General features: G+C 38.9%; 1 pseudogene; it reads right to left on the reverse strand.

The window, feature by feature from the left end:
* LOC131354159 (zinc transporter ZIP10-like) overlaps window positions 1–22,101 on the reverse strand; it is a 26,372-nt pseudogene continuing 4,271 nt past the window's right edge.

Consider the following 22,101-nt stretch of genomic DNA (forward strand, 5'->3'; position numbering starts at 1 on the left):
GGGAGGGAGGGAGAGAGAGAGAGAGAGAGAGAGAGAGAGAGAAAGTGGGAGAGAGAGAGGTCTGTGTTTCTGCATCTGTGTTGTGCTTACTCGGGTTTTAAACCCTTACTGGAAAGGGAGGAAAATGTAGCCAAATTGTAAATGTTCTTGTCTGCATGTCCACCATAAGCCACCGAGGCCCTCTTGGAGAGCAAATGAAGACACAAGGACACGAACGAGACAGGAGGACGCTCCGTGCCATGTTTTCCGGAGGAGGACGTTGCCAGCGTGGAGACGTAGCTAGAAGTTGAAGTTGAACACAATGCGGTCCTCGAAGATGGCGATGAGCAGCATGATGCCGAAGCCTGTGAGCATGCCTACATTCTGCAAGACAAAGTGTCCCAGCTGGCAGCGTTTGTGATCTTCGTTATCGTTGTGCAGCATCTCAGGCAACTGTCCAACAAAAGAAAAGTCACTTCAAATATCGATGATGATCGGATATGTACAAACTTTGCTGTTAATCAGCTGCATTTGTGTTGTAAAATACTCACCATGTCCACCAAGGCGACATACAGGAACATGCCAGCCGTTACGGCGAAAATCCAGCTTGTGACGTTGTGTGTGTACTGACCCACGGCCATGCCGATCACCATGCCGAAGTAGGCCATGAGAGCCGACAGCAAGTTATACACAATAGCCTGCTTTACTGTCATCCCGGCCTTCAGCAGCACTGCAAAGTCACCTACAGGCAAAAACAGGCACGGAGTCAGACCTATACATCACATCAGACACACAAACACTGGCTTACTCAAGGACGACCTAGCAGACGGGTACGAGCATGTACACGATTCCATCGTGCTAATCTCAAAAGCATGTTATTTTAGTCGACAGGCTAAAAATGAACATAGCCAATTGGCACTCGGTCTCAATCCCCAAGCAAGACGGAATAAAAATGCAGAAAAAGTCGATTGTTGGCCTAGATTCTCGTTACGTCGTGTCTCCTGTCCTCCTTCCCTGCTAATTACTGTCTAGAATGCATTAATGTGTCACATGCATCAATCCATCTCAGGAAAACTGGTGGAGACGTGACAGTCTCAACTGTGCAGCACTTTTGCGCTGGCTCCCGACTTCCCTTGTGTCGACAGGCACAATTAAAACAGCCGTCAAAGGAAATTAGCTGCGCCTCGAGGTGCTAAATAGTGCTCTTTACCACCGTGCCGTGCCTCGTGAAGAGGTGCTGGTAGACCCATCATTCCCTTGGGATGGCAAATGTATAAACACAACACAAGCCGGTGAAAGTCAGTCAAAAAAAAAAAAAAAAAACACACACAGAGGATACACAAGTTATAAACTCAAAAATAATCAGATACTCCAGCCAGATAACCCAAACACTATAAAGAATATTTGGGTTTGTTTTGTCTCAGACTTGATCGATCTATGGCATAGCCATTTTGGTTACTGTTTGTTTTCCTTCCATTTAAACATGAAAGGACATAGACATACACAGAGAGATAGATGGAACGTCTGCACTCCCCAGCTGATGTCTGGGACGAGGTGATCAATCGATATGGGATGCAAGAGGCATCTCTGGAAATGAAATGCCATTACTCACATAAGCAGGAGAAATATTGCAGCACAGTATTGTTGCTGCACGGCACAAAAGATCCAGCTGCACCAGGAGTGATTCACACTGACTGGTAGCATCCTTAAGGCCAGTTTAACCTTCCTTACAGAGTAAATACAGCAGGTACAGCAGGGCTGAGAAGTCAGAGGCCTGCTTTCTCTCTAAACATTATGCTTGATTTTTCATCTGTTATAAGTAGATATAGCAAGTACCAGGAACTATGCATATTTTGGCTTTGTTCAGAATGTTGGTTGTGCACTTCCACAGAAAATAATTAGGATTAATGGATTGGTTTGCAGACACCTGACCATCACACCCATGTGTGTTTTTTCTTCAAATTGCTGACAAAAATTTTGAGGCACACAATTGTACAGAATATTTCTGGATGCTCAATCATTGCAATTTCACTCAACTGGAACTACAAACCTGTTCCAGCATGACAATGCTCCTGTTCACAAAGCAAGCTCCATGAAGACATCATGAGTGGAAGAGCTCGAATGTCCTGCACAGAGCCCTGGTTTGGACTCAACCCCAATGAACATGTTTGGGATGAATGGTGTCTGATCTCACTAATGCTCTTGTAAATGAATAAACACAAATTCCCACAGCTAGAACCAGATGAGTTGAGCTTATATTAACAGCAAAGGGGAATACATCTGGAATGAGATGTTTAACAAGCACATATGGGTGACATGGTCAGGGGGTGCACAAGATTTTGGTCATACAGTGTATAACAAATGACCAGGAATCACAAATATTAAATCTTCTATTTGTTCTTCCCTAGTAAGAGATTTATTAGAAAGATATTTTTGAGAATGAGAAATACTATATAGCATGCTAGAGCTGCTACTAATAAATACAGATATTTGTTTTGTTTAGTTCTTCTGAGCATCACAGTGCTTTTTAGCTTATTTGATATCTGTGACTACAAAAGAGATTTTCAGTACAGACGAGTCCCCTGTGTGGAGAAAGCAGAAATTGCTGTAGTATGATTTAGGGCAAGTCCTGAGTGAGGTGGTTATGAAATTTGTCAGCCATTCACTGAAGGCATTAGACCCACTGGAGTAAAGAATGTGAATGGGTAGAATACTGAACGAACAGGTAGAATCAAAGGATTCTGTATTTTTAAAATTGGCAGTGGTTAAGTAAGCATCGGCTCATACACCATGACTGAATGTGAAACCATAACAACCCTAGCGAATAATAACCTTTCATTAATGTTACTTGTCTTCTGCATCTTCTAGATTCGAGCATAGTATTAACAGTATTAATAGAATGGATCATTTTAAGGCACAGCTTTATGTCCATCTTGAGAAAAGCAGAAAGTTTTGTAGTGTTTTGCTTCAGGCTGCTGAAAGTGATGCTACATGCTGCTTGTTTTTGTCCCAGAGTAGCTGTTACTATAAAATCGTAACATTTTCCAGATCAATATCACTTTTCATCCTCCAGATGCAGAAAAGTTAGGCACGTAAGTACATGAATAATGCTACAAGGCACAAAGAACACATGTATCAAGACTCTCTCATGTGTTCCAGCACCTAGGTGGTGTGAATTATAAATTATTGAAACGATTACAAAAAAATTCTTTTAAGAAGAAGAAAAAAAAAAACCTTCTTCCTGTACTGTACTACCCTTCCCAGCATTGAAGGACCACAGGAACTGAGATTCTTCTCAAATGTCAGTTGTTAAAGAGACATGAATCAACACAAGGTTAGCAGCTAAATGGAAATGTTGATGGACAGATTATACGTAGGGTGTAATTTGGCGTGACAACCAAGTCAACATTTGCATTAGTTTTGAAAAAATGACCTACCCAGTTCATGAGGTAATTCATGGCAGAAGACAGCAACAGATGTACTGATGCCACCTGTAATGTTGGCACTAAATGCAGCACCTGCAATATAAAACACCACTCGGTTTCCATGTTGTACAAATTTTTTAGATAATAAAAGAATTTGTTAATTTCTACACATTTTCCTCAACTGTTATTCTACTAAATATAAGTAAAATACTGATTATTGTTATTGTTTTCAATCTAAGCACACGGTAAGTTCCAGACATCCCAGCAAGCCTTACCTATAGCCAATCCATCACTGAAGTTGTGCATGCCGTCTCCCATGATGACCATCCAGGCTATGCTAGCGATGCCTGCATCTTTCATTTCCTTCTCTGAATGGCAGTGGCCGTGATGCGAGTGCCCATGGCCGTGCTTCTTTGTTTTGGCCTTCTTGCCGTTTACCTCGGCGTCTTCGGTGTGCTCCGTGTCCGTAATGGCCAGTGGCGTCTTGCTGGGAGAATCTGGAGGCTGCACTTCCATCATCGGAGTGGCGCTCTGGGAAGCTGATTGCAGGGAATTGGATTTTGAAGATGAAGAAGAAGCAGGAAAAAACTGTCTTTAGTTTATTGTGTAGTGTCTGAAGAGCTTTTCACTCTGCAGAGTCTGCAGACTTTTTCACTAATTGGTTCAACGAGCACTAACTTTTTCTCAAAGGGTGTCTGCTAAATACTGTAAAAAGCCTTACAGTTTTTGAAAGTTGCCTGATAAGTGACTTACCCTCATCTAAACGTTTTAAATGCATCCATTCTGCATCTGAGCGCCTGTTTAGTTTGTGATCCGACAGCTTCTTCCCAATCGTCCCATCCTTGCCTCTCTTTTTCCTCTGAAAGAAGCCACCCTGCACAGAGGAAATCAGTTTATAGCAAAACCACATTGCATTGCAGTGTTCATTTTCTGGTTAGTTTTCAGATTTAATCCCTTCTCCTAACCCAGGCCATTTCGACCAGCTGTCCACCAAATTAATCTATAAATGGTCAATGCGAGTCAGTAAGTCATATTAGGTTTATTAAAACCAATGCAACTGCTTTTGGTGATTTTTTTCTCCTCTCCATTGGATCACCAATTAAGCTAACATAAAGATGTGAGAATGTGTTTATCCTGAAGCCAAAGATTAAAATGGAGCACTTTAGTTTAGTCAGTACCCTCCCTCTGCTAGTACTAGAATCTTTTTTACTATTAACTCTTTCAGTTCGAGTAGCTATTCTGTCTCAGTCCTCATAACCCACATGATTTTCCCATTTGGCCACTAGGTAGAATGGCTGGCCCATCCCTGTCCGTATGCAGTCTGAAACTTCCTCGTACCCCTTGGTCTTTGTACTGTTTGACCATCCTGATGCAGTGCTCAATGATAAACAGGAGGTAGATTCCTGCCAGCGCTGTCAGACCCTTCCACACGCCGTCAAACTCTGTAAGCAGATCCCTGTGCTCCTCTCCATGCTCATGCTCATGCTCGTGCTCACTGTGACTGTGGTCGTGGTCTCCTTGAGACTAGAAGATAAAACAGAATATGAAGAAAAATGCCTGAGCTTAGTGCACTGTGACAAAGTACGATCCTCAAGGTCTATCAAAATCCCCAATAAATTAGTACACATGCAGTCAGTAGCTGTTAAACACTTTCGTCTTACGTGAGGCAGCAGATGGAGGAGGGCATCTCCACTCAGCGTGCCCACTGCCAGCGCCACCAGGAAGGTGAGCAGAAACTTGAAGCAGGACTGATTGAGGATGGGCACCAGCATGACACCCAGCAGGGACAGCAGGCTGATCACGGTGATGGACACAAAGCCACACATCCAGATCCATGCTGCAACAATAAGAGTAACTAGAATGCTGCATTTCCAGAAGAAAATGCGAGTGTGATTGCAAATATGTTGCTTAAACTATTGCAAGACATGTTCAAATAATTAAAAAAAAACCATCCTCCCTCACTCTAGCTGACGTCACACACACACACACAGTAGCGGTCTGAAGTCCGTGAAAAATCCATAAACTAAAAAAATATAAACTATAAAATAAACTATAATACTTATCTGCATGAAAAGTAATAGCACACCTAAGCAGCATTTTAGCGTTGGAAGCATGTTTCTAGCTATTACCATTTAAACGATATGTTGCTTAAACTATTGCAAGACATTCTGAAATAATATATAAATACAACTCTGAGCGGGTCTCGAACCCGGGTCTCCAGTATGGCAGGCGGACGCACTAACAAAATACCACAATGGATGAAAGCCATCAAGTTAACCCTTGTATCTTCCTCCCATTCACTATAAACATTCCGTTGATCGATCGAACTTGACCCTGTCTGTTTTGATCATTTAACATAGGGTGCCAATACTTTTGTGATGTCAAAACTTTTGGAACCCTCCACCATTTATAATGGAGGTCTATGGGAAAAAATTCCACTTTGAGCTTCCGTACCGGGAATACCGGAATTCCGATCACTTATAAAAGTCATACCACATCTTTCCCGAACAAGCCGCATGATTTGACACCTCATTCGTGGGTCTATGACAAATGGTGCGGGACTAGTTAGCGGACAAAATTTGTACGGAAGAAGAAGAATTATAATGATAACTAGATGTACATTTCCTGAAGAAAATGTGAGTGGTGCTTGCCGTGGCAAAACTCGTCCCCGAGTTCATGGAGGAGATAACTTGACACACATCACACACTTCACCTCATTGTTTTGAGCGGTTTGATATGTTTCATGTGTATGTTGCAGTAATTACCCATTATTTGGGGGGCGGGGTCACGTGAGGTCATGTGACCTCACCTGGATACATGTCATGCACTTCCCCTCTTTGTACTGAGCGTTTTGCTGTCATGTGTATGTAGCCGTAATTTTGCGATTTCCCATAATTCCTGGGGGTGTCACGTGACGTCACGTGACATCATTCTGACACGTCACTCAATTTCCCTCACTGTACTGAGCATTTTGATACACTATATTGCCAAAAGTATTCGCTCACCTGCCTTGACTCGCATATGAATTTAAGTGACATCCCATTCCTAATCCATAGGGTTCAATATGTCGTCGGTCCACCCTTTGCAGCTATAACAGCTTCAACTCTTCTGGGAAGGCTGTCCACAAGGTTTAGGAGTGTGTTTATGGGAATTTTTGACCATTCTTCCAGAAGCGCATTTGTGAGGTCACACACTGATGTTGGACGAGAAGGCCTGGCTCTCAGTCTCCGCTCTAATTCATCCCAAAGGTGTTCTATCAGGTTGAGGTCAGGACTCTGTGCAGGCCAGTCAAGTTCATCCACACCAGACTCTGTCATCCATGTCTTTATGGACCTTGCTTTGTGCACTGGTGCACAGTCATGTTGGAAGAGGAAGGGGCCAGCTCCAAACTGTTCCCACAAAGTTGGGAGCATGGAATTGTCCAAAATGTCTTGGTATGCTGAAGCATTCAGAGTTCCTTTCACTGGAACTAAGGGGCCAAGCCCAGCTCCTGATAAACAACCCCACACCATAATCCCCCTCCACCAAACTTTACACTTGGCACAATGCAGTCAGACAAGTACCGTTCTCCTGGCAACCGCCAAACCCAGACTCGTCCATCAGATTGCCAGATGGAGAAGCGCGATTTGTCACTCCAGAGAACGCGTCTCCACTGCTCTAGAGTCCAGTGGCGACGTGCTTTACACCACTGCATCCGACGCTTTGCATTGCACTTGGTGATGTATGGCTTGGATGCAGCTGCTCGGCCATGGAAACCCATTCCATGAAGCTCTCTGCGCACTGTTCTTGAGCTAATCTGAAGGCCACATGAAGTTTGGAGGTCTGTAGCGATTGACTCTGCAGAAAGTTGGCGACCTCTTCGCACTATGCGCCTCAGCATCCGCTGACCCCGTTCCGTCAGTTTACGTGGCCTACCACTTCGTGGCTGAGTTGCTGTCGTTCCCAAACACTTCCACGTTCTTATAATACAGCTGACAGTTGACTGTGGAATATTTAGGAGCGAGGAAATTTCACGACTGGATTTGTTGCACAGGTGGCATCCTATCACAGTTCCACGCTGGAATTCACTGAGCTCCTGAGAGCGACCCATTCTTTCACAAATGTTTGTAAAAACAGTCTGCATGCCTAGGTGCTTGATTTTATACATCTGTGGCCATGGAAGTGATTGGAACACCTGATTCTGATTATTTGGATGGGTGAGCGAATACTTTTGGCAATATAGTGTATGTCACATGTCTATATAGCTGTAATGTTACGATATCCCATAATTCCTGGGGGTGGGAGTCACGTGAGGTGACGTGACGTGAACCAGACACACGTCACTCACTTCCCCTCATTGTGCTGAGCGGTTTGATATATCACATGTGTATGTTGCAGTAACATTAGCATCAACGTTAGCATTAATGTTAGCATTAGCATCAACATTAGCATTATCGTTAGCATTAGCATCAACATTAGCGTTAGTATTAATGTTAGCATTAGCATTAGCATCAACGTTACAATTAGCGTTAGCATTAATGTTAGCATTAGCATCAACGTTAGCATTGGCGCTAGCATTAGCATTAACCTTAGCGTTAGCATTAATGTTAGAATTAGCTTTTGCATTGACATTAGCATTAGCGTTAACATTAGCATCAACATTAGCATCAATGTTAGCATTAGCGTTAGCATTAACGTTAGCATCAACATTAGCATTAGCGTTACCTTTAGCATTGGCATTAATGTTCGCGTTAGCGCTAGCATTAGCATCAACATTAGCATTAGCGCTAGCATTAGCATCAACGTTAGCATTAGCATGAGCATTAACAATAGCATAAGCATTAACCTTATCATTAGCCTTAACATGAGCATTTAACATAGGGTGCCAATACTTTTGTGATGTCAAAACTTTTGGAACTCTCTACCATTTATAATGGAGGTCTATGGGACAAAATTCCACTTTGAGCTTCCATACCGGGAATACCGGAATTCTGATCGCTTATAAAAGTCATAGCACATCTTTCCCGAACAAGCCGCACAATTTGACACCTCATTCGTGGGTCTACGACAAGCGGTGCGGGACTAGTTAGCGGACAAAATTTGTACGGAAGAAGAAGAAGAACAATTATAATAATAATAATAAGTATGAGGAATAATAATAGTGATGCTTTGCATAGTAAGCACCACTAATAATAATAACAATAATAATAATAATAATAAAAATAATAATAAGTATGAGGAATAATAATAGTGATGCTTTGCATAGCAAGCACCACTAATAATAATAATAATAATAATAATAATAATAATAATAATAATAATAATAAGTATGAGGAATAATAATAGTGATGCTTTGCATAGCAAGCACCACTAATAATAATAAGTATGAGGAATAATAATAGTGATGCTTTGCATATCAAGCACAACTAATAATAATAATAATAATAATAATAATAATAATAATAATAATAATCATATGAGGAATAGTAATAGTGATGCTTTGCATAGCAAGCACCACTAATAAGTATGAGGAATAGTAATAGTGATACTTTGCATAGCAAGCACCACTAATAATAATAAGTATGAGGAATAATAATAGTGATGCTTTGCATAGCAAGCACCAATAATAATAATAATAATAATAATAATAATAATAATAATAATAATAATAATAATAATAATAATAATAAGTATGAGGAATAGTAATAGTGATACTTTGCATAGCAAGCATCACTAATAATAATAAGTATGAGGAATAATAATAGTGATGCTTTGCATAGCAAGCACCAATAATAATAATAATAATAATAATAATAATAATAATAATAATAAGTATGAGGAATAATAATAGTGATGCTTTGCATAGCAAGCACCACTAATAATAATAAGTATGAGGAATAATAATAGTGATGCTTTGCATATCAAGCACAACTAATAATAATAATAATAATAATAATAATAATAATAATAATAATAATAATAATAATAATAAGTATGAGGAATAATAATAGTGATGCTTTGCATATGAAGCACAACTAATAATAATAATAATAATAATAATAATATGAGGAATAATAATAGTGATGCTTTGCAAATCAAGCACCACTAATAATAATAATAATAATAATAATAATAATAATAATAAGTATGAGGAATAGTAATAGTGATGCTTTGCATAGCAAGCACCACTAATAATAATAATAATAATAATAATAATAATAATAATAAGTATGAGGAATAATAATAGTGATGCTTTGCATATGAAGCACAACTAATAATAATAATAATAATAATAATAATATGAGGAATAATAATAGTGATGCTTTGCATATCAAGCACCACTAATAATAATAATAATAATAATAATAATAATAATAATAATAATAAGTATGAGGAATAGTAATAGTGATGCTTTGCATAGCAAGCACCACTAATAATAATAATAATAATAATAATAATAAGTATGAGGAATAGTAATAGTGATGCTTTGCATAGCAAGCACCACTAATAAGTATGAGGAATAGTAATAGTGATACTTTGCATAGCAAGCACCACTAATAATACTAGACATGTACATTTCCTGAAGAAAATATGAGTGGTGCTTGCCGTGGCAAAACTCGTCCCCAAGTTCATGGAGGAGATAACTGGACACACGTCACACACTTCCCCTCATTGTGCTGAGCGGTTTGATATGTCACATGTGTATGTTGCAGTAACATTAGCATCAACGTTAGCATTAGCATTATCGTTAGCATCAGCATTAGCATGAACGTTAGCATTAGCATCAACGTTAGCATTAGCATGAACGTTAGCATTAGCATCAACGTTAGCATTAGCGTTAGCATTAGCGTCAACATTAGCATTAGCATTAATGTTAGCTTTAGCGTTAGCATTAGCGTTAGCATTAGCGTTAGCATTAACATTAGCCTCAACGTTAGCGTTAGCGATAGCATGAGCATTAACCTTATCATTTTAGTAATAGTGATGCTTTGCATAGCAAGCACCACTAATAATAAATAGTGACGGTAACGAGTGTGATTGCGTAACTAGAATGTTGCATTTCCAGAAGAAAATGCGAGTGTGACTGCTCACAATGAGATCCATCATCTCCTCTGTAAAAAAACTAAAGATTGAATGTAGATTCCACATTCTGAATCCGTGCTATGGCATAACGTGTTGGCCCTGGAGTCATGCCTCTGGCAGGCTGAAAAAATGGGACTGTCTCCACGTTGGTGGAAAACCACACTTGGCCGCTTTTCCCAATCCAGCCAGATCTAGGATCCTCTGAATCCTCCTCACCTTCAGTTGAAGAAGAGGATGATGAGGGTGCCACCACAAAAACAGGATCTGACTCTCCTGAGTCTGTGGTGTCAGAAGCAGAAGACGGTGTATCCTGCAGCTCACTGGAGGGATCAGGCTCCATAATCATTTCCACAACCTCAGTTGGAGTTGGCTCTTACGCATGTTGCTTGCTGCTCTTCTCACAATCAAATGACCAGCAGGATGACATGCAAGTGTTCAAATCCACTTACCTTGTTTTTGTTTAGTCTTTAGTCTTTTGTCTTTTGTTTAGTCTGCACTTGCCATGTAGTTCTGAGAGCTGAGGTACATATTTTGATTTTCTCAGACACATCAAGTTTAGTGTGCAAAGGTCACTGTCACACACACACACACCACACACCACACACTATAATATGCTGATATGCTCCATAGTACTCTATATAAAAAAGCTCCATAGAACTCCATATAAAAAAGCCAGAAACTAAGCTTTTTTTGCACAGGCCTATCTAAAGGGTTAATGGTGCCACTTGGTCAACAACAGTAAAAATCACAACTTTTACTTCTTCCCAACAGGGAAAACCAGCAAAAATCAAGAATGCATGATTATAAAGTGTCATGGCTATGCAGTCAAAAATTGTTGTTATAATGGAAGTCTATGGGGCAAAAACAGCCACAAACAACACGAAAGGGAGAAAAAATTAAAATCTGATGCTGCAAAAAAAAAAAAAAAAAATGCATAAAAGCTAATGTTACTAATCTTTGACATGTCCAAGACCTTGATAAAAAGTAAAAAAGATTTTTATTTTGAAATATTTTTTATATTGAAAATCTGTCATTTTGTGTGGTTTTTATTTTCCAAAATCTGTGACATCACTGATAAACTTGGCAACTTGGAATTTTTTTGAAAATTTAGTAGTTTTGATTAGAACTGAAGTTGATTAACAGATTTATGCAAAAAAATATTCATCTGATATATTTTTACAGAGTTTATTTTAGTGGCTTTTTTCATCCAGTGATATACCGAAAGGGTAGTCAGGTATCACAGAACATGAGGGTTAAACTATTGCAAGACATTCTCAAATAATATATACAAACTAAAGTCACAGTTCAAATATGAAGTCTAAACGAACTAGCGTGTGCACTCTGCTTGAATATCCGTATGAAACCCAGGAAGTGAAGCATAGCTAAAGTTTAATGTAGTATGAGTAGTAGTATTTACCAACACCACTGTGCTGAATTTTACTTACCTGTTGTTTCTGCCATTGTTTGTTCCACTGTATAAGATTTAGAAACATTGTTAATAAATTTGAGTTTATATTTCTTACTTTCAGAAATTATTATTATTATTATTATTATTATTATTATTATGAATAATCTTTTCAATGCTTAGCATATAAAATCCAAACAGAATTTTACTTACCTGTTGTTTCTGCCGTCGTTTGTTCCACTGCATAAGGTTTACAAACATCGTTAATTAACTTAACTTTACTTTCAGAAATGTATTGTCATTTGTCAACAGATAAAATTGGAATTGAAATTTATTTCCCTGTTGTTTGACTACTAGTTACACCCACTGCAAGGTTTACACAAAGTTTAAATTAATTATATGTAAAGGGACATACAGTTTAAATTAACAATGTGGTGTTATTGCTATTGGTGATTGAGGTGGTGTTTATTTGTTTAGTTTTAGGTTATCTGTGGTTTAAATTTAGCATCATGTGTCTACTGTACATAACGAATACACTGGCATGTGGCTAATTAAATTTTACTGTTTTAATTTCCAGTTTCTTTTCTGAATTCTGAAATTTATTTGTTTAGTACATGGACCCTAAGTTTTGTAGTGACTACATGTATACTTGGACTGTAGCACAAATTTAGCCTTAAACTGCTACTGCCAAATCCAGATTCTAATAATTGGACAATTGATTTTTCATACACAACTTTTCATAGTCAGGTGTGGCTTGTTTTCTCATGATAAATATGTAATCAGAATCTTACCATGTATTATCAACATGCATAGTAAAATTAGGCACCTCATTGTGACTGCCTGTGTCAAAAACATCTGACAGTTAATAAACTTACAAATTAAAATTACAAATGAGATTCTTTTTGGATTAAGGCACATTTCCACATCCAAAATGTAATGTTATTAAAAACAATTAAACTATCAATTTCTCTTCAAAATAAGCTTTTACAAACAGTGTCCTTAGTAAAAAAAAAAAAAAAAAAATCTGTTATTTTACCTCCTTGCTGAAGAAGTCAGTGCTGAGCCTTCATTCTCTCTCTCTCTCTCTCTCTCTCTCTCTCTCTCGGTTTCTCAGCCTTCAGCTCAGGGGTACCTGTGAGTATTGGTGCTACTCCTACTCCTACTCTACTAGTACCCTCTGCAGCAGCTCATTGTGCTCAGCATCATTTATGTGCTCTTATGAATGAAAGTGGGTGGACTATGACTGATAACTTAAAGAATCCATAAACAATGTTCTAAACAGGTTCTTAGGTATGTCCTCATATTTAGTTCCTTGTATTGCTGCCAAATGTGTTTTAAACAAAACATTTGACTTGTTCAGGCTGTAGTAATTTGAACAAAACATCATCTACAGTAGACCGTTCATCTGAATTCTGCCTGTTTACACTCTAAAGTATTACTAGCTGGTGCTTCATAGCCCTACTCATCTCTGAGCAAAGTAGCTGAGGACACTGTCCCTTAAGCATGCCAACTGGCCATTTATCTACATTTTAAATGGTAACCTGCTGTCACTACTTCCTTCAGCCACTGAATATTTGTTAAATGGCTGTGTCAAAGCCTTTTAAAACACTGCATGTAGTCTGGAGAGTTTTGTATGTAGTTATTGTATGAATTACTTTTTATATTTATATAATTTGTGTGAAATGAATGAGAATGTCCTGTTTATCTAAGTTAGAAGAGTTTAGATTGCTGTGTTAACTGTTCTGAGAACAGTTTGAAAAAAATGTGTCCAATAAAAAGAGAAAAACTTTAAATCAAAGCAGGCTGCAAACTTTCCTCTGTGGAAATATGATATTTAGAAAATATGATATTTTTACTACACTTTAACTCTAGCTTTGAATGTGAATCCTTGAATAATTGCCGTTGTTCTTTCAGATTATTCAGAGGGTGTGTCAAAGGCTGGTGATCATGTCAGAATCAGGAATCTGATATTAGCTTTTTTTTGCTTAATTATTATGTATATTTAATTAAAAATAAATATTTCATCCAAAGTAAAAATAAATAATTCATCCAACAAAGTGTGAACCCAATTGAGCTGGGCGGAGGTAAGTATATCAGTTTCACCACTGAGATTTTTTTATATTAAATATGTTACTCATATCATCTCAGAGATATTTATTTATTTATTTATTTATTTATTTATTTAATTTTTTGCACTGTAATTTGCACCTGCTAATTAGGAACCTAGAGCTAAATACAAACTTCTGTAAAGTTGCTTTGTGACAACTTCAAGTGATAAAAGCGCTGTATAGCAGATTATATATTTTAAGAAAGTAAATCATCATTTCCATTAGCATTCCATTTATTGTAACTTTATTATCCCTTCTTCACCTTCTCACACCAACCCAGAGTCTGAAAACCCAGAAATGAGGTTTTAGCATTTTAGCATTTCGCTCCATTATTGCGATATTGTCATGTATCTTGTCCACTTCATGCTCTTGGTGACTTTTCTATCCTATTTCTTTGAGGGTGGAATCATCAGAGAGTATCTGCGAGACTGGACTTGAGTAAAACGGTCAGTTACCATACTAGTATTTATAGAGCTGAGAATTCCTTTATCAATAGACAGAACAGCTGAATGATGGAGTCTGTTCTGGTCCATTGTTCACTGAAACCATGTTTGTATTTTAACTTAAATACTGCATTAGTTGAATAATAGAAAGTCATGATGTTCAGACTGTAATGTCTTAGTGCTTTAACAGTTTATATTTTATTTAGATCTATCTTTAGGCTTATTTAAGGCTTTTGTACGTCTTCAGTATGGAATAATATTCAAAAGGGTCCTATATGTCAGGGGTTTTCAGAATCAGAGGGCCTCATTTTTGCGTAATTTTAACGTTAAAAATTAAAAGTTAGACTATTATCTGAATAATAAGATTGTTGCGTTTTCTAACCTTTTCTTATTGCTGTCCTGCTCAAGGTTTGTAAGGTGTTTTAGTCACGTGGTGTGAAAGCGGCGTTGTGCAGACCGATAGGTGTAGGACATTAAAGTATCGCAAGAGCAGTTCTAGAGAATATTCCAGCGCACACTCTCTATTTTGGTGTGTGTGTGTGTGTGAGGAGAGAGATGTCAGTCAAAATCGTGTACAGTAAACGGCAACAGTGCTCAAATAAACCGATCAACATTTCATTAATTCCTCTGCACTCCGGTGGCAAAATGCGGGATAAAACATTCGGGGCTAGATTAAAATCATCCGGGGCTCGAGCTCCAAATGAATAGCCCTAGCGATGCCCCTGGCTGTGTATAGCATCTGAAAAAAATAAAATAACATTTACCTTTAATTAAATACTGTATAAATTACTTTTTACTTATTTTACTTACTGTGTATTTACTTTAGCTCAATAAATGCACATATATAGAGTATTTGATAAAGCTAAAACATTTACTGTTCAAGTTTGATGTGAAAAATATACTTATCACTCATCACAGTTAGCTGAATGGGGAGGAGTCCATGTGACTACTGTCTCTCAAGTCTTACCAAGAGTTTAATTGTTTACTGATACTTGTATAAACTGCATCTGAATATCATGTTTTGCACACCATTTGTTTCCTGTTCATTATTTTTGTTTTTGGTTTGGAATGGTGACCTGTCCAGGGTGTACCCCTGCCTTTCACCCTATGTGCGCTTGGATAGGCTCCAGCAGACCCCCATGACCCTAATTAGGAACTAGAATGTTGTATTTCCAGAAGAAAATGCGAGTGTGATTGTGAATATGTTGCTTAAACTATTGCAAGACATGCTCAAATAATATTTAAAAGCTAAAGTCACATTTTAAAAAGTTTAAGGTAGTTTATGTGGCTGTAGAGTAAGAATTCAAGCTGTAGGAACAGTTTAAAGACGATGCGACCTTAAAAAAACCTCTTCCCTCACTCTAGCTGACGTCACTCACACACACACACACACACAGTAGCGGTCTGAAGTCCTTAAAGCATTTAAAAATGCAAATAAAATAAACTATAATACTGATCAGCATGAAACGTAATAGCACACTTAAGCACAACATGAGCAACATTTTAGCATTGGAACCATGTTTCTAACGTGTGCAGGAAGTGAAGTCCGTAAAAATGCATTGAAAAGTTATTATAAAATAAACTACAATACTTATCAGCATGAAAAGTAATAGCACACTTAAGCACGGGCACGCTAACAAATAAGCTAAAGTGCAGCTTATAATACTACTGAGATCAGTGGAGTAAAGGTAGTAAAAGCAAGGTGACTTATAAGCAAGTTGAAACCTGCTTTATACAACTCGCTGCACAGCACCTAGCGCAAGCCTCCGTTACATATATAAAAACTTTACATGCTTAAACTATTGCAAAAAAATTATCGAATAATAAACACAAACTAAAGTTAGAGTTAAAATATGAAGTCTAAACGAACCAGCGTGTGTGCTCTGCTTAAATGTCAGTTTAAAGACGATACGACTTAAAAACAAAAAAAACAAACCTCTTCACTCACTCTAGCTGACGTCTCACAGACACACACACAGTAGCTATTACCATTTAAGCGATATGTTGCTTAAACTATTGCAAGACATTCTGAAATAATACATAAATACAACTTCGAGCGGATCTCGAACCCGGGTCTCCAGCATGAGAGGCGGACACACTAATGAAGTACCATAAGGGATGAAAGCCATCACTGGCAACTTAACTTAGTGCTACACTTGGTTACAAATATAAAAGCTATACATGCTTATATTATTGCAAGACATTCTCAAATAATAAATACAAACTAAAGTCACAGTTAAGATATGAAGTCTAAACGAACTAGTGTGTGCGCTGGGAACAGTTTAAAGATGATGCGTCCAACCTCTTCCTCACTCTAGCTGATGTCACACACACACACACACACAGTAGCGGTCTGAAGTCCGTAATATATTTAATAATTCATATAAAATGAACTATAATACTTAGCATGAAACGTAATAGCACACTTAAGCACAACATGAGTAACATTTTAACGTTGAATTATCGAAAAAACTATCAAAAAATTATCGAATAATAAACACAAAATAAAGGTACAGTTAAAATATGAAGTCTAAACGAACCAGCGTGTGTGCTCTGCTTAAATGTCAGTTTAAAGACGATACGACTTTAAAAAAAACAAACCTCTTCACTCACTCTAGGTGACGTCTAATAATAATAATAATAATAATAATAATAATAATAATAATAATAATAAATAGTGATGATAACAAGAGTGCGATTGCTTACGCAATTACACTAATAAGTACTCAGTGCTCGAATGACAGGACATTAAATGTATAATAGTTGTTTTTTTCATTAAATATACTAATAACCTGGAAGATATGTAAACCATGATTAAAAAAAACAAACAATGGATTCAATTCAATTTAATTTGTATAGCTCTTAACAATAGACATTGTCTCAAAGCAGCTTTAAAGAAATATAAAAAATGATATTTATTCCTAAACAGTGGCAAGGAAAAAGCGCCTTACGAGGAAGAAACCTTCAGAGGAACCAGACTAAATAAAGAGAGTACTGATTACTTTGCGATATTTTAATTACAGTTAACTGAATTAATATGTGCAATCAGTAAAAAAATGCAATTAGCTCTCTTTTTTTGCTATAACTGGATTTCTCAGAAGAGAACAGCAGAAAATTACTGACTATAAACTTGTAAAGGATCCACGCTCGTTTAGGAGAAGCGCATACAGTCTCAGGAGGAAAAAGCAATCACCTGCAGACGCACGGCACTAATTATATAGGCCTAATAAATAGGACCCTCAAGCTCATGTCCAGTGAGTGTCTCTCTCTCTCTCTCTCTCTCTCTCTCACACACACACACACTTCTCCCTACTTCTAATGACTAGTACAAGTGTCAATTAATTACTGATGTACTGTCCTAGTTATCAGTGTGTGAATCAGTGGTTTATCCATGTCTTTTTAATGGATAAGGAATAAATGTACTGACAATAAAGTGTCACTGTCCTTCTGACTTACTGAACTGACTAAAACTTCTAATAAAAAAGTTTGGATAATAAAAATAGTGAGTGGTGCTGGTGAGCACTCGACATCGATCCTACTCCATAGTATGACGCGAAACTCACCATTCAGCTAAAAACATGGTAATGAAAGGTGATGAAGAAAGACAAATGATCTAAGAATGGTAGAGATATTACATTTTCTTTTTTCTCTATTAAGTAAAGCACACTGGCATTTATGTTATCCTTTTTTTTTAACCAGTACCAGGCAGTGGATCATTTGGTACCAGGCCACAGTACCAAAATCTTTTCATTTTATTGACTACCACAGTCTGCTGTTTTATTTTAAAACAAATTTAAAAATTGCTGATAAATTAAGCCAACAAGTTACCCCTTGCAAAAATGAGCAAAAAAAAACAAAACCAAACTTCGCTGGATTGACCTAATGATGGCACAGCAGAAGACTCCAAGACTGCCAACAAAAAGAAAGCTGTATTTAAAGAAAATACCAAGTTTTTCTTAAATTACAGGTTTATCACAACAGATGATTCACATGCTGCAAGCCCGCTCTGTATAATATGTGGTGACCGGCTATCCAATGAGGCCATGACGCCTTCAAAACTGCATCACCACATAGAGACCAAGCACTAAAAAGCCTCTGACGTTTCTTGAAAGAAAAAAAAAACATGAACACAGCCACCACATTATATGGATGTAGTGCATAATAAATAATGGTTTACATTATACACCGATCAGGCACAACATTATGACCACCTGTCTAATATTGTGTTGGTCCTCATTTTGCTGCCAAAACAGCCCTGACCCATCATGCACTCTGTATTCTGCCCTTTCTATCAGAACCAGCATTAACTCCTTCAGCAATTTGAGCAACATTAGCTCGTCTGTTGGATCGGATCACACGGACCACGGACCGCTCCCCACGTGCTGCCCATGACCCTGTCGGCAGTTCACCACTGTTTCTTCCTTGGACCACTTTTGATAGATACTGACCACTGCAGACCGGGAACACCCCACAAGAGCTGCAGTTTTGGAGATGCCCTGATCCAGTAGTCTAGCCATCACAGTTTGACCCTTTGTCAAACTCGCTCAAATCCTTACACACACATCAACTTTGAGGACAAAATGTTCACTTGCTGCCTAATATATCCCACCCACTAACAGGTGCCATGATGAGGAGATCATCAGTCTTATTCACTTCACCTCTCACTGGTCAATAATGTTATGGCTGATCGGTGAATATGGAATAATTACACTATATATCATGCACTTATGCGTGTGATGCACCCATTCACCACCCCACTGCATGGTAAAATTGTCTAGACATAACGTATGTTTCTGTTTACGTGAGAGCGTTTTCTGCATGAGCTCACCTCAAGCTTACGGCTGAAATACTCTGACATGAAGAACAGAACGTTATCACACAGTTATAAAATTCGGGCATGATTTTGGCTTTGAGTTCAGGTCCACATTGGAGAACCTGCAAGTGCATCTAAACCAGCAGATATCTGCTGCGTTTTCAGTATTCATGACTTTCTGTGCACATGTAAGAAGTCTTAGTGTGTTCATTCCCACGTTGCTGGAGTGAGGCATGTGATCACTTTCCTTGGGGAAGGTGCAGCCAAAGACAAAGACATCGTTCACGTTGAACTCTTGCACATTATGTAAAATTAGATTCTAGCAGTCATTCTGAATCTTTGCTTCATTTTCCGCTATTACAATTATGCGACTCTTATACAGTCTGTATAGTGGCAGTGAATTTATTTTTAATCTCATGTATGTCTGCATTACTCTACCAGTAGTAAACACGGAAACTTGTCAAAAGCTCAGCATGCTTCCTGCAGTTGGTTATTTTTGTATTGTCGATTGCCTCATGGGGGGTGGGGGAGTTCTTTTGCAAGTCACATGATTTTTACTACTTTATTACCGTGATTTATAGCCTTTCGGTAAAACATAAAGGAAGATAACAAAACCAGACTGAGAAAATACACCACAACAGTTTTATAGAACAAGCAACAACAGGAATTTAGATTAGAATAGCAGCTAAATTTAGATAAACACCTATTTAACAGACTTTTTTAAAATAAGAAAAACACATTCCTGGGAGAAATGGTGTAGAGAAATGGAAAGGAAGTTGTTCTCCTTGTTGTTGTGAGGTAAACAGTTAAGAACAGCTTTGGCTTACCTTGGTTGGATTCTGTTACTCAACTCAGATAACAGCAAAGCTATTACATTATGACCGTGCCCGTTCAACACTAGAAATGTTCTGTGTGGTACAACAATGCACTGGAAACTTGGCACAGACTCCTGAGGAGCTCTAGTTTCCACATGTTTTATGAGGAAGATGTTGAAAAGCTCACTGGTGCAGATTAAGCTGATGTGTCAGTGTCAGTGTAGTACTATATGATTTCTCTCTGAAGCATGAACTAATGAGGACTGTGGTGACTTTATTAATGCATGCATGTACCTGAGGTTGGAGGCGCTTCCTCAATGTCGACCTGGTGATAATGGCGGATGCAGAGGCGACTGTCTATCTGATAGAGGAGGGCAGGACATAGGTAGGTGAACTGTGCTGGGGAGATGAACGAGTCGGGACTCAAGCCGTAGTGGTGCAGCAGCTGGGTGAGATTTAGACACTGAAAGACGAGGACAAAAGAGTGAGCTGCGGGTCAGAACAATTCAAGAGTTTGCAAGAACAATGAAGTGAGCTACCTCCTCATGTTGGTACGTCTTCAAACCGACCAGTTGAAGAAGTGTTTGGGTTCACAGTCTCTTCTGGTACTGCACGCTTTTCTTTGCTGGCCTGCCCTTGATGGTGCAAATGGTGGTCATGGTCGTGATCATGTTCGTGATCATGGCCATTCCCACTATCAGCCACCACAGAGCCGACAGTAGGGTTGGGCGTTCTGTTTCGCCCACGTTGTCCTTTACCCTTTTGTGGCCTCCTGATCCTTTTTGGAGCTGATGTAGGAGTCTGACTGGAGGGCTGGTGAGAGAGCGCCTCAGAATCCCTTATCGGAAGGGATGCCGAGGTGGTTTGAGTAAGGTTCAGTGTTACAGTGTCTGGAGTGTGGTGGTAGTGGTGAGGGTGAGGGTGAGGGTGTTTATGGTGATGATGCCCATGATGATGAGGCTGCGTCTTATCTTCATGGCTACTGGGGAAGGTGCGATCTAAAGATGGTCCAGTGAGATCATTGGTTTCCTCTGTTTGCTCACTGGTTTGTTCCTTTGTGTGGTTATGCAAGTGAACATGTGAGTGCTCCAGACTGTCCTGTGTATGATCATGATCAGGTGTTTCAGTTTGAGTATTGTCCTGTTCATGGTCATGGTCATGTGAGTGACCATGAGAGTGTTCATGACTGTTATGTGTGTGGTCATAATCAACGCTTTGAGTCTGTGTACTGCCATGCTCAGGTTTATGATCATGTACATGGTTGTCATGATCGTGGTCATGATCATGATCATGATCGTGGTTATGGTCACCATCCTTGCCTGACCGTCCATGAGGTTTGCTCTCTACAGTAGGTCTGGCTACTGCAGTAAGACTTGGACTACATGAGCTTCCATCAGCCTCTCCATGGGAGTGATGGTGATGGTTGTGATGGTTATGATGTGAGTGCGGATGACCAGCTGAATGCGAATGCAGGCCTTCCTGCACTTCTAGAAGGTCCAGATGGGCCACATGGTCATGTCCCAGGTTTTCATGATCCAGCTCCACTACACGCACTTTGCCTAGTCCCAGGCTAAGCAGAAGGTTCTGGAAGCCTCGAAAATCGAGCCGGTCCTGCTGGCCATAGCGGCGGAACAGCTGTTGAATGTAGTACTGCTGCTCCTGCTCTGCAGCTTCTTTCTGATTCCCAGGTATAAGAACTGGTGGGCTCACGTAGGACTCCCTTGATATCTGGTGGTCGTCATGGACGTGGTCGTGGACATGGTCGTGGTCGTGGTCGTGGTCATGGTCATGGTCATGGTCATGGTCGTGGTCATTTTCATTACTGTGGTGGTGGTGGTGGTGATGATGGCCGCTTTCATGACAATGGGTGCATTGATGGAACAGGAGGGTGAAGACGCAGAGAAAGCAAAACTTGGTGTGTGCGTGAACTCTCATTGTCTCTTCACTTCAAGACCACTGCAAACACACACAAAAAAACAGATACAAGATTAAAATTATTTTCATGCAGCATGAAAAATATCATCTCTTTTATTAAATGACAAGACAACGAT

This window comes from Hemibagrus wyckioides, linkage group LG06 (assembly GCF_019097595.1).
Source record: "Hemibagrus wyckioides isolate EC202008001 linkage group LG06, SWU_Hwy_1.0, whole genome shotgun sequence".
NCBI lineage: Eukaryota > Metazoa > Chordata > Actinopteri > Siluriformes > Bagridae > Hemibagrus > Hemibagrus wyckioides.